This window comes from Saccopteryx bilineata, chromosome 3, assembly GCF_036850765.1.
Source record: "Saccopteryx bilineata isolate mSacBil1 chromosome 3, mSacBil1_pri_phased_curated, whole genome shotgun sequence".
Classification (NCBI taxonomy): Eukaryota; Metazoa; Chordata; class Mammalia; order Chiroptera; family Emballonuridae; genus Saccopteryx; species Saccopteryx bilineata.
This window is the reverse complement of record NC_089492.1, coordinates 85455813-85473546: the sequence shown is the minus strand read 5'-3', so window position 1 is coordinate 85473546 and position 17734 is coordinate 85455813. Positions and strand designations below refer to the sequence as shown.

At 44.8% G+C, this 17734-nt stretch overlaps 1 protein-coding gene across 2 annotated transcripts in view; it reads right to left on the bottom strand.

Annotated features, from left to right (window-relative positions):
* The window catches only part of MAPRE3 (microtubule associated protein RP/EB family member 3), a 55906-nt gene extending 43978 nt beyond the window's left edge, over positions 1 to 11928 (bottom strand). The window contains exon 1 of one of the 2 annotated variants that reach the window (XM_066266717.1): positions 11765 to 11928. The gene's annotated coding sequence lies outside the window, so the exon portion shown is untranslated. The remainder of the gene's footprint in view (positions 1 to 11764) is intronic. The other variant, XM_066266719.1, reaches the window with a different exon arrangement.
* Positions 11929 to 17734: the final 5806 nt, after the last annotated feature.

Genomic DNA, 17734 nt, shown 5'->3' with positions numbered 1-17734 from the left:
CTGGAGGTGGACTTGTCCTGGACTCCTGCTCCTAGTGACAGCTCCTAACAGACTGAACTGGGTTTGGGTTGCATTTTTCAGGGATTTGGCATGATGTTGGGGCCAACTTGGACTTGGTGAACATGGTAAGGACACTACTCTTTTATGGATTCTTGCTGTATTGGCCAAGAGTTTGCTTAAAGGCTTTAATCACTGTAAAAAAAAAAATAGAAGACTGGATAAAGAAGATGTGGCACATATACACCATGGTATACTATTCAGCCATAAGAAATGACATCGGATCACTTACAACAAAATGGTGGGATCTTGATAACATTATACGGAGTGAAATAAGTAAATCAGAAAAAACCAAGAACTGCAGGATTCCATACATTGGTGGGACATAAAAATGAGACTAAGAGGCCCTGGCCGGTTGGCTCAGCGGTAGAGCATCGGCCTGGCATGCAGGGGACCTGGGTTCGATTCCCGGCCAGGGCACATAGGAGAAGCGCCCATTTGCTTCTCCACACCCCCCTCCTTCCTCTCTGTCTCTCTCTTCCCCTCCTGCAGCCAAGGCTCCATTGGAGCAAAGATGGCCTGGGCGCTGGGGATGGCTCCTTGGCCTCTGCTCCAGGCGCTAGAGTGGCTCTGGTCACAGCAGAGCGACGCCCCGAAGGGGCAGAGCATCGCCCCCTGGTGGGCAGAGCGTCGCCCCTGGTGGGCATGCTGGGTGGATCCCGGTCGGGCGCATGCGGGAGTCTGTCTGACTGTCTCTCCCCGTTTCCAGCTTCAGAAAAATACAAAAAAAAAAAAAGAGACTAAGAGACATGGACAAGAGAGTGGTGGTTAGGGGGGGGACGGAATGAGGGAGAGGGGGAGGGGGAGGGAGAGGGGGAGGGGGAGGGAGAGGGGGAGGGGGAGGGAGAGGGGGAGGGGGAGGGAGAGGGGCACAAAGAAAACTAGATAGAAGGTGACGGAGGACAATCTGACTTTGGGTGATGGGTATGCAATAGAATTGAATGACAAAATAACCTGGACATGTTTTCTTTGAATATATGTACCCTGATTTATTGATGTCACCCTATTAAAATTAATAAAAATTTATTTATAAAGAAAAAAGAAATTTGATCCTACTGCTTCTGGTTACTACTTTTCTTCCCTTCCTTGTTGCGATAGTCTGGTGACCATTCACTGGCTTTATTTTCTCTCTATCCAATTTCCCCCTTAACCATGCAATCTGGCTTCTATCTCCAGTGTTACTACTGGACTAACAGTGTTAGCAATCATCATGATTTTCTTCTAGATAAATCCTTAAGTCTAGCTAAACCGGTAGTACTGAAGTTCTCAGTATCTTCTCTTCCCTTGTGGTTGAACCATCCTAACTTCCTCACATCTCTTCACATTTTTTCCTAATGGTGGACAATTCACAAAGCTTATTACTTGGAGCTCGGGGCTTTGCATTCTGTACCCAAGATCCCTGGAGAGATCCCTGTTCAGGGAAACCATCCTTCCTGTGCTATAAACTCCCACATCTGTAGCTCCAACCCAATCTCATCCCATCTCTATGTGACCAAGGCACCTGGATCTCTCCAACTGTCACCTCTAGTTCTCCATGTCAAAAACTAAGCTCATCTCCAAACTGTCTCTTCAACTTCCTAACTTCTGGTTAATGTCACCAGTGTTGTCCCAAACTCAAAACCAGCTCACGCCTTCCATTTGGTAAGGGCAGCCTTCTTACAGTCCTCATCACACACATTCCCTCTGGTCCTTCGCGGAAAGCCCACCTGCTGTCCTGTCTACGCATTTTCAGGGCAAGCTCAGGTTCTGCTTCCTTTATGACGTCTTTTCCGATTACTCCAGTTCACAACGATTATTTTCCTCTCAGAATCCTTTTTGAATTAGACTGTCATACCCACAACATAGAATACAGTTCTTTTCATTTCTTTTTCCTGAACTCTCTTACACTTCATCTGGCCTCTAGTGGGCAGGACACAGGATCCCCCGCGCCTTCAGCTCCAGTGTGCTGCCCTCTCTGAAGCCCTCCTGGTTCTCCCAGGCTCAGGGCACTCTTCTTTCTCAGTCACCAAAGCACCCTTCCCATCACTGCTGGAGTCCCAATCCCTTTGTGTTGTAGTGACTTATATCATTTTTGTGTCCAATTCACTGGCCAGAATGTTAGCTCAGTTTCTGAAGGGCAAAGACTATGTCTTATCTAATAAAGCACCACAGATGTGTTACTGACATCTTGTACCATTCACACTAATTGTTCCATTCATTCATCTTACCTTCCAAACCAAACTACTGTCTCCTTGTGGCCAGGGTTAAATTTCACTTCTTTTACATTCCATAATGATTAAGAATACAAAACAGAAAAGACTTGAAGAGTATTTATTGAGACTGTACTTAGAATATATCTTGTGGCCTGATCAAGTGGTGGCGCAGTGGATAGAGTGTCGGACTGGGATGAGGAAGACCCAGGTTCGAGACCTGGAGCTTGCCAGCTTGAGCTCGCCAGCCTGAGCGCGGGCTCATATCTGGTTTGAGCAAAAGCTCACCAGCTTGAGCCCAAGGTTGCTGGCTCGAGCAAGGGGTCACTCGGTCTGCTGAAGGCCCACGGTCAAGGCACATATGAGAAAGCAATCAATGAACAACTAAGGTGTTGCAACGTGCAATGAAAAACTAACGATTGATGCTTCTCATCTCTCCGTTCCAGTCTGTCTGTCTCTGACTCTCTCTCTCTCTCTCAAAAAAAAAAAAAAAAAAAAAAAAAAGAATATATCTTGTGAAGACAATATGCAACTTTATATGAATAACCTACAAACCTATAAACTATACTTTCTGGGGAATACAAGTCTTATGAAGTCTTGAAATACTGCACACACCTTGCTATTCTGGGGCCAGCACAACACCTCTGTACTTAGCAGTGGTCCTGTCACTTAAAGGTGTTAATAGGATGCCAACACTGGGAACAGTACCCATCTAAAATCAGAACAAATCAGAGACTAAATCAGAGTCCCTGATAAGTGGCAATAATCTGCAGGGAAGGGGGGCAGGGGGTGGCGGCTGTCTGCCAACAGTCTGTGCTGCGGAAAAGTCTGGCTACACAGTACATATTACACCACCGGAGATAAGCCTTCAGTGAAACACTCCTCATATGGGAAAAGATATTTAATTTCATCCAGTGGCCCAAGGCCTGCCCTTTTTGCATAGCACAACACTCATAAGTCCACCTATGATCTTGCTGACTCAGAACAGCTAAGATTTTATTTCTTACCAGTCAGGAAACACCATTTAAATTACAAGGTGACCAGGACAACACCACCCTCAAGAGAAGATGAATGCTTCTCTGACAACCACACTGTCGGAGCAGTGGAGCGTCTCCAGCAGTCATACCTAAAGACTAACTCACTAATAACCCCAGGTGGCAGGGAAGGCCTCCACCCGACTCGGGACAGGTGTTTGGGTAGTAGGACCATTTGGAAGAAGAGGCAGATCCTGCTTAGCAAACACCTATTGCAGCACAGGCTGAGCTGTGTGATAGGCCATATGGCCCTCAACTCTAAGTCCCAGGTCCTCAATGCTCAGAGCTGGGCAGACTCCACCACTGGTAGAAGGCAGGTATCAGTCCACCTGACCGGGCCACTGAGGCAACGTATGGTGTGTATGTGGAAGGGAAAGATGAGGTGAGAGGACAGCGGCCAGACCAGCCCCTCCCTTCATGACCAGAGGCTCCAGGGACCTGGTGCAGCAAAGAGGGAGCTGCCCGGCCTGTCCTGCAAAGGGCTTCTGCCTATCAGGTGCCACTGGCAGGCACCCACCCTTCTATATCCCTGGAAGAAAAAGGGCCTCTGAGCTGACAGCTGGTCAGAATACACCCAAGAGCAAACGAAGGAGGGTGGATGCAGCAGGCCTGGGGACAGTTAGACAGCTCCGATAGGTACACAGCCACCAAACCTGAAAGTCTCAAATAAGGCCCCGAGACCCTGGGGAACTGGGAATCCAGATAATCTGAAGAAACGGGGAGGGAGAGCCCACCTAAAACAGCCCTGTGGAATACAGGGTTTTACCAAAACCCGATAAATTCTGATAAATTTAAACAGCAAAATTAAAGAGACAAAGGAAACTGTCTTAGAACACTTTCTGTTGCTAAATTTTTTACATCTCATTTGAGTCAAGGTAGATGACTTTGTTTAGATAGATGGAGTTTCTAGGTTGTTTTTAAGTCACAGGCCCACACAGTACTACTTCAGGTATGGTCTCTCTCCAAAAGGAAATGCAGTAGCTATCTAAAGAAACACCTTTGAGAAGTGTTTATCATTAATCACGACAATAGTAAAACAAAATAATCATAAAAAATTAAATACCTTGTGATTTTCTTAGAGATTGCTCTACTACATGGAATCTGTAAATCCCTGGTTTAAAAATTTTGTAATAAAAGTTATAGTTACTTAAAGCAGAAAAGTTTGGAACACTCTTAAAAGTACTAAGAAAAGAGAAAGCAATCGATGAACAACTAAGGAGCTGCAATGAAGAATTGATGTTTCTCATCTCTCTCCCTTCCTGTCTGTCTGTTCCTATCTGTCCCTCTCTTTGTCTCTCTCTCTGTCACAAAAAAAAAGTACTAAAGAAAAAACATCCCACTGCTTAACAATAATCACTAATGATCTGGCATATGCTTTTCTAGTACCTTTTCATAATTTCCTTTATAAAAATGGTATCATTCTCAACATATTATTTTACTTCCTGTTTTTTTCATTATGTCAAGTTTCTGATATCAAAAAATATTCTTCTAAAGGATTTGTAATGCCTGTGTGGTATTTTATTTAGTTGAACCTAACCGATCCCTAATTGTTAACCCTTTTGGTTATTTTAAATGTTTGATACTATGTTGCATTATTAAAAATCCTTATACAAGTATTTTTACATACACTTCTAGTTTTCCAAATATTCCTGGAATGACAATTTCTGATCTAAGGATACATATCCCTTCAAGGCTTTTGATATATATTGTCAAAATTACTGAGCAGGTCCTGACCAGTTGGCTCAGTGGTAGAGTGTTGGCCTGGCGTGAGGAAGTCCAGGGTTCAATTCCCAGTCAGGGCACACAGGAGAAGCGCCCATCTGCTTCTCCACCCTTCCCCCTCTCCTTCCTCTCTATCTCTCTCTTCCCCTCCCGCAGCCAAGGCTCCATTGGAGCAAAGTTGGCCCGGGCACTGAGGACAGCTCCATGGCCTCTGCCTCAGGTGCTAGAATGGCTCCAGCCACAACAAAGCAATGCCCCAGAAGGGCAGAGCATTGCCCCCTGGTGGGCATGCCGGATGGATCCTGGTCGGGCGCATGCGGGAGTTTGTCTGATTGCCTCCCCACTTCTAACTTCGAAAAAATACAAAAAAAAAAAAAGTTACTGAGCAGATTTGAAGCCATGCTTCTTACTCAGTTATTTTAAACATACCACACAGTGGTATGTATCTCCTATATATAGAAAATGGTTTCAAGAAAAAAATAATTTTACATGCAGTCAACATACTTTAGATAGGCAAGTCTTTATTTACTTTGGGCAAATGAAATGTCCAGAGCTCATAAACACTAAAATTATGCTAAGGAGTTAGGTAATGACACCTGGCTAGTTTATCACAGTCAGGAGGGCATGATGATAGTGAGAACAATATCTAGGGTGTAGGCCAATATCGGCCAGTCAACTCTATAGAGAGGAAAAATCATCCTTGGCCCAAGTGTGCCTCACAACTTGGCCAACTGTCATACAAATTTACATTCTCAGCCAAAGGGAAGACTGGATGATGGAATGTGGATTACTCAGCATAACCCATCCTAATTTCTGAGTGAACGAACAAGTGTCCAAATGATAGGGGTGTCATCTTTCTATAATAAATGGGACATCTGGCTAGGAAACCCAACAACATGAGATGATTAAAAGTTCAGTAACACTTAACAAACTTGTCATAGTTTATCAGCAATTTTAAAAAAGATTTTATTTATTGATTTTACAGGGAGAGGAGAACAAGAAGTATCAGTGCACAGTTGCTTCACTTTATTGGTTTATTGCTTGTTGTATGTGCCTTGATCGGAGAAGTCCAGCGTTTCAAACCAGCGACCTCAGCTTTCCAGGTCGATGCTCTATCCACTGTACCACTACCAGCCAGGGTATCAGTAAAACTTAAGAGAAGCACTTACTAAATCTCTGTATGAAAGGTGTGCTTTATCAGCCAGGTCAGATCTAAAACACAGCCACCATAACAGACTGTCAGCATTTCAGCTGGGGTTCCTTTAAACTTCAAGCCTTCTTGATGTTAAGTAAGAGGCATGGATTTTTCATAAAGACCATAGACACACATGATATGGTGCCATTTTTCATCAATAGTTGAATATTAAATTAGCTTATTAAGGTAGTAATGATTATTTCAATTGGTCAGAAGAAGAAGGAGATTATTCTCAAAAAGGAAATGAGAAGACTAGGAGGAGGTGTTGAGGTGGGAGGTCAATGAAGTATGTTGGGCTGCCAGGGAAGCAGCCATGTTGGGAGGGTCCTGCCATCACTTAAGAGCCTGGTCTGATGCACACTGCTTCGGCCTGCTCAGAGGAAGCAGTCTAGCCCTATCTGCCCCGTGCGCTGAAGGCTCTAAGGAAAGGCAACTGCTTCTTTTGTACCAAAATGTACTTATTGAAAAAAACTACCAATTCTATTGGTCTTCATTAAATTCAAAAGCACACATGGTTGTTGTAACAATTCATATATAGAAGCATATCATTGCATGGTGGGCACATAATGCAATCAATATACAGGTCATGTATTATACAAACGAACACTTGAGAGCGATATGATCCTATTAACCAATGTCACCCTAATACATTTAATAAAAAAGAAGTATATAAAAAGTAAAAGTAAAAATCCTTTTCTCTCTCCACAACCAAATCTCACTTCTCTGAGGAAAACACTACTGTGTTTATTTTTTTCAGTCTTTGGATGCTATTCCTGGGCATTTTCTTCCTTCACGAGATTTATAGGAATTTAAATTCATTTGTGTTCTCCCATCTGAATGGACTGGCTCCTTGACTATTGGTAGCCTGCCTTCAGCTCATCTGGAATCACTGCCATCCAAACTGACCTCCCTTTACCTCTGATCACCAGCGAGGAGGCATCCCTCCCAAGATGGATAGCTCCTGTCCCTGGCCCTCCAGATCTCCTGGATGCAGAAGCGGATCTGAGCAAAGGCAGATTAAAGCGACACCTCTCACAGGAGAAGAAGGACATGCAGGCTGTATGAGCTTTACTTACAAGCAAGAGCTCGGCAGCTTTTTCATTTCAAATTAAGATCACTCCCCAGACTGGCCTGCTCAACTGGAGGACCAACCGCCCCCACAATGCACACAAACACACCAAGTCTGTGTTCTCCTAGTCAACTGCTCCTGCCCTGCCAGTCTTTCAGATAACCAGGTCAGCTGAATACATGGAGACAAAGGGGCATTTCATATACTCCTATTTTGGCAGTTGAAATAACGCTGCAAGTGCCAGGTCTTCACAGGACAAATCTCTCTGTGCATGTCAAACACACAGAGAGGGCTGTCAGGAGACAGGGGCTGCTGAAAGAGGGTCCAGGATGGATTTAAGTCACCATAAAATTTTGAAAGCATTATTTTTTATTTTATATTTTAGTAATATAAAGCGATGATTGCTATCTCTTATTAAGTACGTACTCTATATACTTTCTTTCATTTAATCCTCACAATCACCATGTGAAACAGTTACTTCCAGGCTTCCAGGTGAGGAAATCGGGCACTCAGGTCCCACAACTTGCCCAAGGCCACACAGCCAGGGAGTGAGGGACTGGGGCTCAAACTCAGGTCTGTCTTCTTCTAGAAGCCAGACTGTCTCGCTTTCCCGAGGTGGGATCAGCAAGCCCTATGGATTCCAGGAACTACAGAAGGTGATGTTCTGGGAGCTGGAAGAGAATCCGGCTTCCTCCGCCTCTTGGCCCCTTCTCAGCCCCCTCTGGCTTGCTTTCTGGAATGCAGCGGCCTCTCCAATAGGAAGCTGACAACACTTCAAACCCCCACCTTCACATTTGCTTTATGTTAGATTATGCAAATTTTAAAATGAACAACCTTTCTGAAGTTGAAATGTATAAGGAAAAATTATTATTTTTAAGGTGGCAAGAATAAATATTTAATTAGACAGTGCAACACTGAATTTTGCCTGGCTTTGCAACATTTCAGACAATAAAACTAGCCCTTGTCTACAGGGCTAATTACAGACGACTAAATTATTTTTATTAAAACCCTCTGGAATATTAAACATGAGGGATGAAGCAATGTAGTATTGCAGAATAGCCCTCCTCTGTAAATCTGGGTTCTAACCCTGACTCAGCCACTAATAACCACCAATGTTTATTTGCATGGTATACACAGTTTACAGTGTTTTCACATACTTGCTATATTTAGTTGGGTGACCTTGGACAAGTCACTTAATTTTTGGTGTCTCATGTCAAAATCTGGAAATGAGGACACTGAACTATATACCATTTGAAGTCACCTCTACTTCTAACATCCTAAAGGAGGAAGACACGAGTCTTAGGATTTTTAAAAATGTTATCTGTAAACAAATCAGGGCAAATGCATTCTGGTTTACAAAAATTATATTTTCTGTTAGCTTCTGAAAGGTATTACTTGGCTAAATTCAGGTATAACTCATAAGACATTTGCTTCCAGACCGTTCGCTCAGCTTCAGGAGGGTACCAGATATTGAAAAAAAAATTTTTTAAGATTTTATTGGGCCTGACCTGTGGTGGTATAGTGGATAAAACATTTACCTGGAATGCTGAGGTTGCCAGTTTGAAACCCTGGGCTTGCCTGGTCAAGGCACATATGGGAGTTCATGCTCCCTGCTCCTCCCCCCTTCTCTCTCTCTCTCTCTCTCTCTCAAAATGAATAAATAAAATCTAAACAAAAACAAAAGATTTTATTTATTGATTTTTGAGATAGAAACATCAACTCATAGTTGCTTCACTTCAGTTGTTCATTGGTTGTTTCTCATATGTGCCTTGACCGGGCAAGTCTGAGGTTTCAAACCAGCAACCTCAGTGTTCCAGGCCACTGCTCTATCTACTGCACCACCACAGGTCAGGCTGGAGGGTACCATATTAAGGCCTTGGGTTGGACCCCCACATAGGAACCTTCCTCTGTTCAGTAGCCAGCTACCATGCCTAACTCCAGCCAACCATCTTAGATACACGGCTTGGGGAACGGACTTGAGGAAATCTGTCTACACAATGCATACACTCGCAGGCTGCTAAGTAAGTAATAACATCACACACCCAGAAATAGTATAAATATCATTCTTGCTCAATTGTAAGACACAAATCCCTCTTTCAAGTCTTGCCACTTACTGGCTATTCATATTCCTGAAATTAGGATGCATCTCAGAACGAAATACATATTTTGATCTGTTAATGTTAAATTATTCTATCTAAAAGGTATTGGTAAACTGCTTATCAATTTACCAACTGTCTTAGAATCAAGGAAATATAATGCTACAAAACCATAACATGGACAACACAGATTTAGGTCTAACTTGGTTCAAATAATGTCTATCTCCGTAATCTTAACAATAACATTCAGTAACCACTGGAAAGACAATGTGTAAGACACAGGTATTAGTCCTGTTTCCCAACAGTAGCAGTCTAAAAGGCATTCCATCATTATCTCATAAAACACTGGTATGGATTTCAAAGGCAAATTAACTCATATAAAAACCCCTGTGATGCTCTGAAAATGTACTGTCCCACAGCAAATTAGAAAGGGAACATTCTACTCACACTCTCCTGATCTATCTAGCCTTGACACATTTTCTTGCTTCTTAATTCACAACCCTCCACCCCAGTAATATTGCTGATTCCCAAAATACACTTGACCCAGGAGAAGCAGCTCTCCAGCACAGCTGTCTACTCCTGCCCTGCCTGGGTATTTCTGTGAGCTATGTGACACAGAGAGGACCACACAGAAGGAATGTAACTCTCAGGCCCCACAGTTCCCATGGTCCCACAGGCAGGTGCATCCCGCCAAACCCCAGACTGGCATTCGAAACAGAAGAAACTGCACTGCTGCATGGAGGCTGTAGTTTTCCTGAACTCCATCTCTATGTTTAAAACTAGGGCGACAGCCGTCTTTGCTACTGTAAACTAATCTGATGGGCATGGGGGAGGGGAGTGGCTCTGAGGAGGCTGCCAATAGGCCATGATTGAGCAAAGTCTAGGAGCAAAATCGTTATTTCTCACTGTTTGCAATTCCAGAAACTCCTTATTAGTGGATCCGTCAGCATGATTTTTAGGAATGAACCATTTACTTCTTTTGCAGCCTGATGTAAAAAAAACAAAGACTCATATACGGTTTAACTGACTGATATTTAAACATATTTTCTAATAGTATACTGAAATCTGGAAATCAGGGGGAAAAAAGAAAAAGAATCAAAGGAACTTGGCAATGAGGTGCACACATAGTAGTTAGGAACCCACAAGCTGAGGCATGCTTATAAAGAGACAGCTTCTTGCTGTGGGCTTCAGCTCGATTTCTGCTAGAGAAAGGAAACAATTTGGGATCTTTCTCTATCCCAAGATCAAGGAATGAAAGACTGGTAGGTGGACGTGTAGCAAACATAACCCAGGGAAATCGTCCAAATATGCTAGAAGCCCTATCAGGTGACAGCCCCCACAAAGACTCACAGCTGTAGGAGGCCAGGGGTACAGGCCTCAGAGCTACACCCTGGAGAAACCTCAGTTCCTTTCCAATGTGCACGTGTTATGTTAAAGCTCACTATTACCCAGTTGGTTACCACATGGAACTCACGGGCATGAGCGATCAAGTCCTGCCACAACCCCTCGACATATAAACAGTAAGCACTTGCTACAGATGATATCAGGCCTGTTTCCAAACCTCACAAGATTCCAGGGTTGTACTACAAAATAAATTAAAAAAAAAAAAAAAACATTTTAAGGACTACTGCAAGATGCTTATTCACAACAACACACCGGAAGCGCAGGAACTTCAGCTCCCATGGGCAATCTTTTCCCCTCCTTCCACTTCGCTAGTCCCTCTTCACAGCACCCACCAAGGCAATCCTCAGTCCACTAGAAGGCCACTATGCACTAGGGGTTGTTCACTAAACAGTAGCTGATTACGTTGGGGCTGAACCCTTCTCAGTAAAATCTATTCCGAAAGCCCCACAGGCTCTTAGCAGCCAATCTGAACTGTCCAGACCTGCTTCTCACACCAGCCAGGGCAGGAGCGTGTGGGAAAGAAACCCGAGGCCCCACGGTTTGGGCAGACAGGCTGTCCTCCTCCCCCAAGTCTATCCTGGCTCTCTCCCTTGTCACTCTTTTTCTGGTATAGCATTGGGGAAAACCAGAGAGGCCGGAGGTGTCAGGCCCAAGAGGAGTTGGGAGAAGGAACAAGGGCCCACGGGAGGCAGTATGAGGGGTAAAATCAGTCCCAAGTGGAGGTGCGGCCGCGCCGCATCCAGTGGGGAGGGACCCCCTTGGTGGGTCTGGAAGGAAGGAAGGGGAGGGGGAGTGGCTCGCGGAGGCCTGACGGCTGTGGACGCAGGGAACCCCGGAGAGAGGGATGGAGGGAGGGAGGCGGGCAGGGGTGAGACGCAGTAGGGGGGCGGGGGCGCGGGTGGAGAGGCGAGGGGGCAGTCCCGTTCCCCTCCCCCAGCCGGGCCCGGGCCGCCCGCTGACTCAGCCCCACCGCGTCTGTCCCCTCGGCCTGGACTCACAGTGCGTGAGGCGGCTCCGGTGGAGGCGGCAGGGTAGAGGACAAGTGGCGGGGTTGCTGCGGCTGAGGCTGTGGCTCTGGCCCGCGGCTCCGGGGCGGAGAGTCCTAGCAGAGGCCGCCGCGGTCTCCGGCTTCAACGCACAGAGACTGCGGGGGAAGAGAGCACTGCGCAGGCGCGATGCGGCCACCGCTGTCAGTCCGAGAGGGGCGGGGCCAGGGCACCCGCCGTCTCCAAGACAACCAGGCAGCGAGGGAAGGACTGCCCTACCTCCACCTTGTCTTAGCAACGGCGGCAGGAGGTGGGGGGCGCTGAGAACAGTCCCTCTAGGTTACCATAGCAACAAGGAGATGAACCAGCCTCATAAATTTACCGCGGTACCGAGGGAACGCTCTTACCTTGTCACCATAGCAACTGGGAACAGCCCCTTCCTTTTTCCTTAGCAACAGGGTAACAATTCCTCTACCCAGTCTAACTAATCACAGAAGAAACCACCATTTACACTTCACTCCATAGTAGCCAGATGACGGATTATCTGTTTCACAGCCACAGCAAAGAAAAAACTGGAGAATATTTCTTCTCCTCCCACAATCTAGAGAGCTAAGGCTAGGTTTTATCTCCACTCTTGGTTTACGACTTTCAATCACAGCTTGTTACTTTAATCCGCAAATTCGATTTTCCTCTACCCGTATTAAACATTCCTATCATTTCCTACTAGAAAACCTATACCTTAAATCTAGCTAAGAAAATCGTCTATACACACATCACTTGAGTTTTTATGAATCTTATTGTTTCTTCCCAATGCATCGGTAAACAGTTCTTGTTTCTTCATCTCGCCCACTAGCTGGTTCAGATTCAACCTCCTCATAACTCGCTCCCTCCTTGATATGGTCGTTGTGTTCCCACATTCCCTATTCCAAGACTGCTGCTTCTAGTTCTTCTAGATCCCTCTTCTTCCCATCCATGCCTACTGTTACTGCCCTTCCTCCCCAGGGTCCTACTCTGTTCACCCCCTTTCTGGTTCTTGGGGAAGATGACTTCTGGCTCTCTCACCTTCAGCCTTGACTTCCGTGGACATCTTGAGGTCGCCTGCCTCTGCACCAGTATTATCCTTGGTTTACATGTCTGTTTCTTCATTCAGACTAACTGCCCTTTGTGGGCAGGAAATCTCTCTTACTAGCTCTTTCAGCATTTAGTCACAGACACAACACACTGTGGAGTTCCAATAAGTGTTTATGCACTTGAATCAAGTGAAGACAAAGATTTTCTTCAAAGATTCTTCAAAGCTTTTCTGTGGCCCCAAAGAAATGAGCGAAGGGGGTGAAAGGTAAAAAGAAGAAAAAATTTTTTTCATTCTTCGTCACTTTCTGACCTAACTGCCCCAAAGTCTCAGAAAACATTTTTCTTGTTATCTTTACACATATTTAATCTTTAAGTACTGCTGCTACTATTATAACTCTCTCATTCCCTTAACTATCTTAATGCCAACACTGTAGTCATCTATTAATTAAGACTCTGGCATTCTCTATCTCCTGAATCCTCACCTCTAGTTTAGTCTCCCTTCTGCACTACCCCAAATGTTTCCACTAAAGTAAATGTCATCACTGAGTACTGACCTCCATGACTGCCACCCTCAGTGATCAGTAAGCTCTTCACACCATACCATTCTATCATCTCCTCGCCCAGCCTGGATTGAGCCCTCTTGCTGAACATCACTGGATTCTTCTGGGCTTGTTGAAATGCTGGAGATGCTGCATTCTCTTTGAATGACTCAGAAGTAAGAATTCATAGGCTAGCGTTCTCCTTGTCTTTCTGTCTAGCTCCCCGAGATTCCACCCCAGGACTATTGGTATCAGTGGATACCTGACTGAGCCCATTTTCTCAGCAGAAAAGGAGAAGAAAACTGATTACAACTAGAGAAAGTAAAAAAAGAAAGGGACACAGTATATGCTGACTCAAGACCCTCTCCTCCCATCCAAGGCAACTCTCAGAAAGGGGAGCATTCCTTGTAGAGGACAATTCTCAGAACAAAGAAAGGGGTTAGAAGAGTGAAAACCCAGGCTACACGTGTTATTAGCCACAGAGCTGGAGAACTGAAGGTATTCCTAATTGTATCTACAGGGTATCTGGGTGCTACAAAGACATGGGACATAGTCAGACTCAATTTACTTTGCTTGTCTATTCTGGAGTTTCAGCTCAGCTCCATGGTTGTAGGTGGAGGCTTGGGTGGTGCAGATGAACCTGCAGAACCCCAAGAAGAAACTATGATCCTTATAGCCTGACCCAGTCATCATACATGGGATAGAGGACCATTCCTGCATACCCTTCACCTAGGTTCTCCACATGTTAGCATTCCAGTTATATATTATTACAAAATAAATCACTCCAACTTAGTGGTTTGAAACAATAACCATTTCACCCTGGCTGGAAAGGTCGGTTGATTAGAGCATTGTCTGGAAGAACAGACATTACTGGTTTGATATTTGGTCAGGACACATACAGGAACAGACTGATGTTTCTGTCTCTCTGTCCGTCTCTCTCCCCCTTCCTCTCTCTCTAAAATCAATTTAAAAAAATTAAAACAACCTTCAAACATTTCATTATCTCTGTTTCTGTGGGAGGAAATTCAGGAAGAGCTCGGCTGGGTGGTTATGGCACCCCTTTTATATCTTAGACTCAGATAGCACTTCTGCCATGTCCTATTGGTTGAGGAGAATCACAAAAGTCTACCTAATATCAAGAGGATAGATACCACTTCTCAATGGGAGAAATGTCCAAGTCACATAATAAGAGCATGTGGATGGGAAATGTTGTTGAAGTTATCTCTGGAAAATACAATCTGCCTTACTCTACCCTCTGATGACATCAATTCATATCCCACTCATTGCAAAATGCTCTCATCCCCTCTCTCAAAACCCCCAAGTCTCATTCCATAACAGCATCAACTTGAAGTCCAGGATCTCATCATCTAACTCAGGTCCCAATGTGGATAGGGCTCCTCAGGTCCAGTTCCTTGGATATAACTCCTTGAGAAGCAGTCCTCGTGATCTGAAGACCTGTGGAATAAGAGATACATCATTTGTCTAATACACACCTAGCATATACTAGTGGTACAGACATAGGATAATTGTTACGAACGTTGTCATTTCATAAAGGAGAAAAATGGAAGGCACACACAGCATTCCTGGTTCACAGCAATTCTAAAATCCAGCCAGGCATGTCGCTACCAGTCCTGGTTTAGAGCTTGGACTCAGCCATTTATTTATTTCAGTGTTGACATGGATTTTTTTTTCTCCAGTTGATTAAAATCCTTTCTTGTGATTATCTTGTGAAATTTTTTATTTGCCTGACCAGGCAGTGGCGCAGTGGATAGAGCGTCAGACTGGGATGCAGTGGATCCAGGTTCGAGACCCCGAGGTCGCCAGCTTGAGCGCGGGATCATCTGGTTTGAGCAAAAGCCCACCAGCTTGAACCCAAGGTCGCTGGCTCCAGCAAGGGGTTACTCGGTCTGCTGAAGGCCCGCGGTCAACACATATATGAGAAAGCAATCAATGAACAACTAAGGTGTTGCAACACGCAATGAAAAACTGATGATTGATGCTTCTCATCTCTCTCTGTTCCTGTCTGTCTGTCCCTGTTTATCCCTCTCTCTGACTCACTCTCTGTATCTGTAATAAATAAATAAAAATTAAAAAAATTTTATTTATTGGTTGAGAGAGATTTGTTGTTTTACTTATTTATGCATTCACTGGCTGATTCTTCTATGTGCCTTCACTGGAAATTTAACCTGCAACCTTGGCATATTGGGACAAAGCACCAACCAACTGAGCGACCTGGCCAGGGCCTGATTATTTGTTTTGATGCTCAATTTGTCACAGATTTGACCAGTGAAAGAAACTTCAAGCTCCTGTGTTCTATGGATTTGTCCTCCCTCATTCTTTGAACATTTCCTTGCTTTCTGGCATGAGATGTTTCAGTCTCACCTTGTCCCTTCCCTGCCCAGCCCTGGAAGAAATTGGCCATTCCCAGAGAGCTGTGGGTCCTGACTTTTCAACATTCTTTTTTTCATTCTCCCTTGCTCCTTAAACAATGATGATTCCCAGGGTTCCCATCTTATTTTATTCTCTACTCCCTGTATTCATACTCCATGGCTGGTCACATCTATTCCCATGACTTCTGCATCTGTATCTCCATTCCAATCAGTTCTTCCTACTGTCAGACCTGTCTGTGTAATTGCCCTCTAGGTAACTCCAACCCTATGTCACATAGGCACCTCAAACTCAGTGCACTTAAACTTACTTACCCTTCCCCCCCACACACACACACAAAAAAATACATACCTTTCCTATATTCCTTATTATTGTTTTCTGAGACCAGCTTGGCAATGGGGTGCACGAAAGGAAGGTGCTGCAGGACTTAAGAAAAAACACACAAAACACAACACAGAGGAAAAAATGGGTACAAGGGACTCCCAGTCTCTAGGACTGAGGGCCCAGATCTCTGGAACCTCATCGTATTTATTCATTTCTTTGCTCATCAAACAAATTAGCAGAGCCTGGGTCAAATTAACCTAGAATGGATTCAGATGCAGAGAAGGATGATTCATACCTTTCAGCTATGCTAGAAATGGCTATAGGGATCAACTGCTTCCTTTAAACAATCTTTTTTTTTTTTTTTTTGTATTTTTCTGAAGTAAGAAGAGGGAGTCAGAAAGACAGACTCCCGCATGCGCCCAACCGGGATCCACCTGGCAAACTCACTAAGGGGCAATGCTTTGCCCGTCTGGGGTGTAGCTTCATTGCAACTGGAGCCATTCTAGTGCCTGAGGCAAAGGCCATGGAGCCATCCTCAGCACCTGGGTCAATTTTGCTTCAATAGAGCCTTGGCTGTGGGAGGGGAAGAGAGAGATAGAAAGTGAGGAGGAAGGGTGGATAAGCAGATGTACGTTTCTCTGTGTGCCCTGGCCAGGAATCAAACCCGGGACTTCCACATGCCGAGCCAACATTCTACCACTGAGCCAACTGGCCAGGGCCCTAAACAATCTTATCAGTGTTTACCAGGGCAGGATTCTGTCCCTCCAGGGCTTGGAATTCCAAAGTCCACACCAAAGACTTGTTTCAGGGCAACAGTCTAATCTTTTGGTCATTTTCTTACAATTGTTTGTGTTGTGTTTTGTTTTTTTTTTTAGCATGCTTGCAAGAGAGACAGACAGACAGGAAGAGAGAGAGATGAGAAGCATCAATTCTTCGTTACATCACTTTAATTGTTCACTGACTGCCCTCTCATATGTGCCTTGACCAGGGGGCTACAGCCGAGCCAGTGACCCCTTACTCAAGCCAGCAACTTTGGACTCAAGCCAGCGACCTTGGGCTTCAAGCCAACAATTTTTGTGCTCAAGCCAGCGACCTTGGGCTTCAAGCCAACAATTTTTGGGCTCAAGCCAGTGACCATGGGGTCATGTCTGTGATCCCACACTCAAGCCAGCAACCTTGCACTTGAGCCGGATGAGTCCGTGCTCAAGCCGGCGACCTCGGGACGTTGAACCTGGGTCCTCTGCATCCCAGGTCTACTGCCTGGTCAGGCTCCTTATTGTTAATGGCATCACTATCCAAGAAAAACCTGAGGGTGATAGTACTCTTGTCTTCCCTCCAACTTCATATACCAGAACACTTTTCCAATATTTCAATTTCACTTGTCTCTCAGATCTTTTCTCTTTTATCTCCATCACCTTTACCATCTTTTGTCTGGATTATGGCAGAGCCTTGCCCTGGTCTGTCTCTCCCATATTTGACCTAGCCTCAACATTTTTGCTAGAAAGCCCTTTTGAGAAGATAAATCTTATCACATAACTCCCCTGCTTAAATCCCATGGCTGTCCTTCTCCAACTGGCTGGAGTGACTTCTCAGCATAGGGGTCCATGTAAAAAAACAGAATGGGGGAACTATGGGATAGCTATGTCTTCCTCAATTTTAA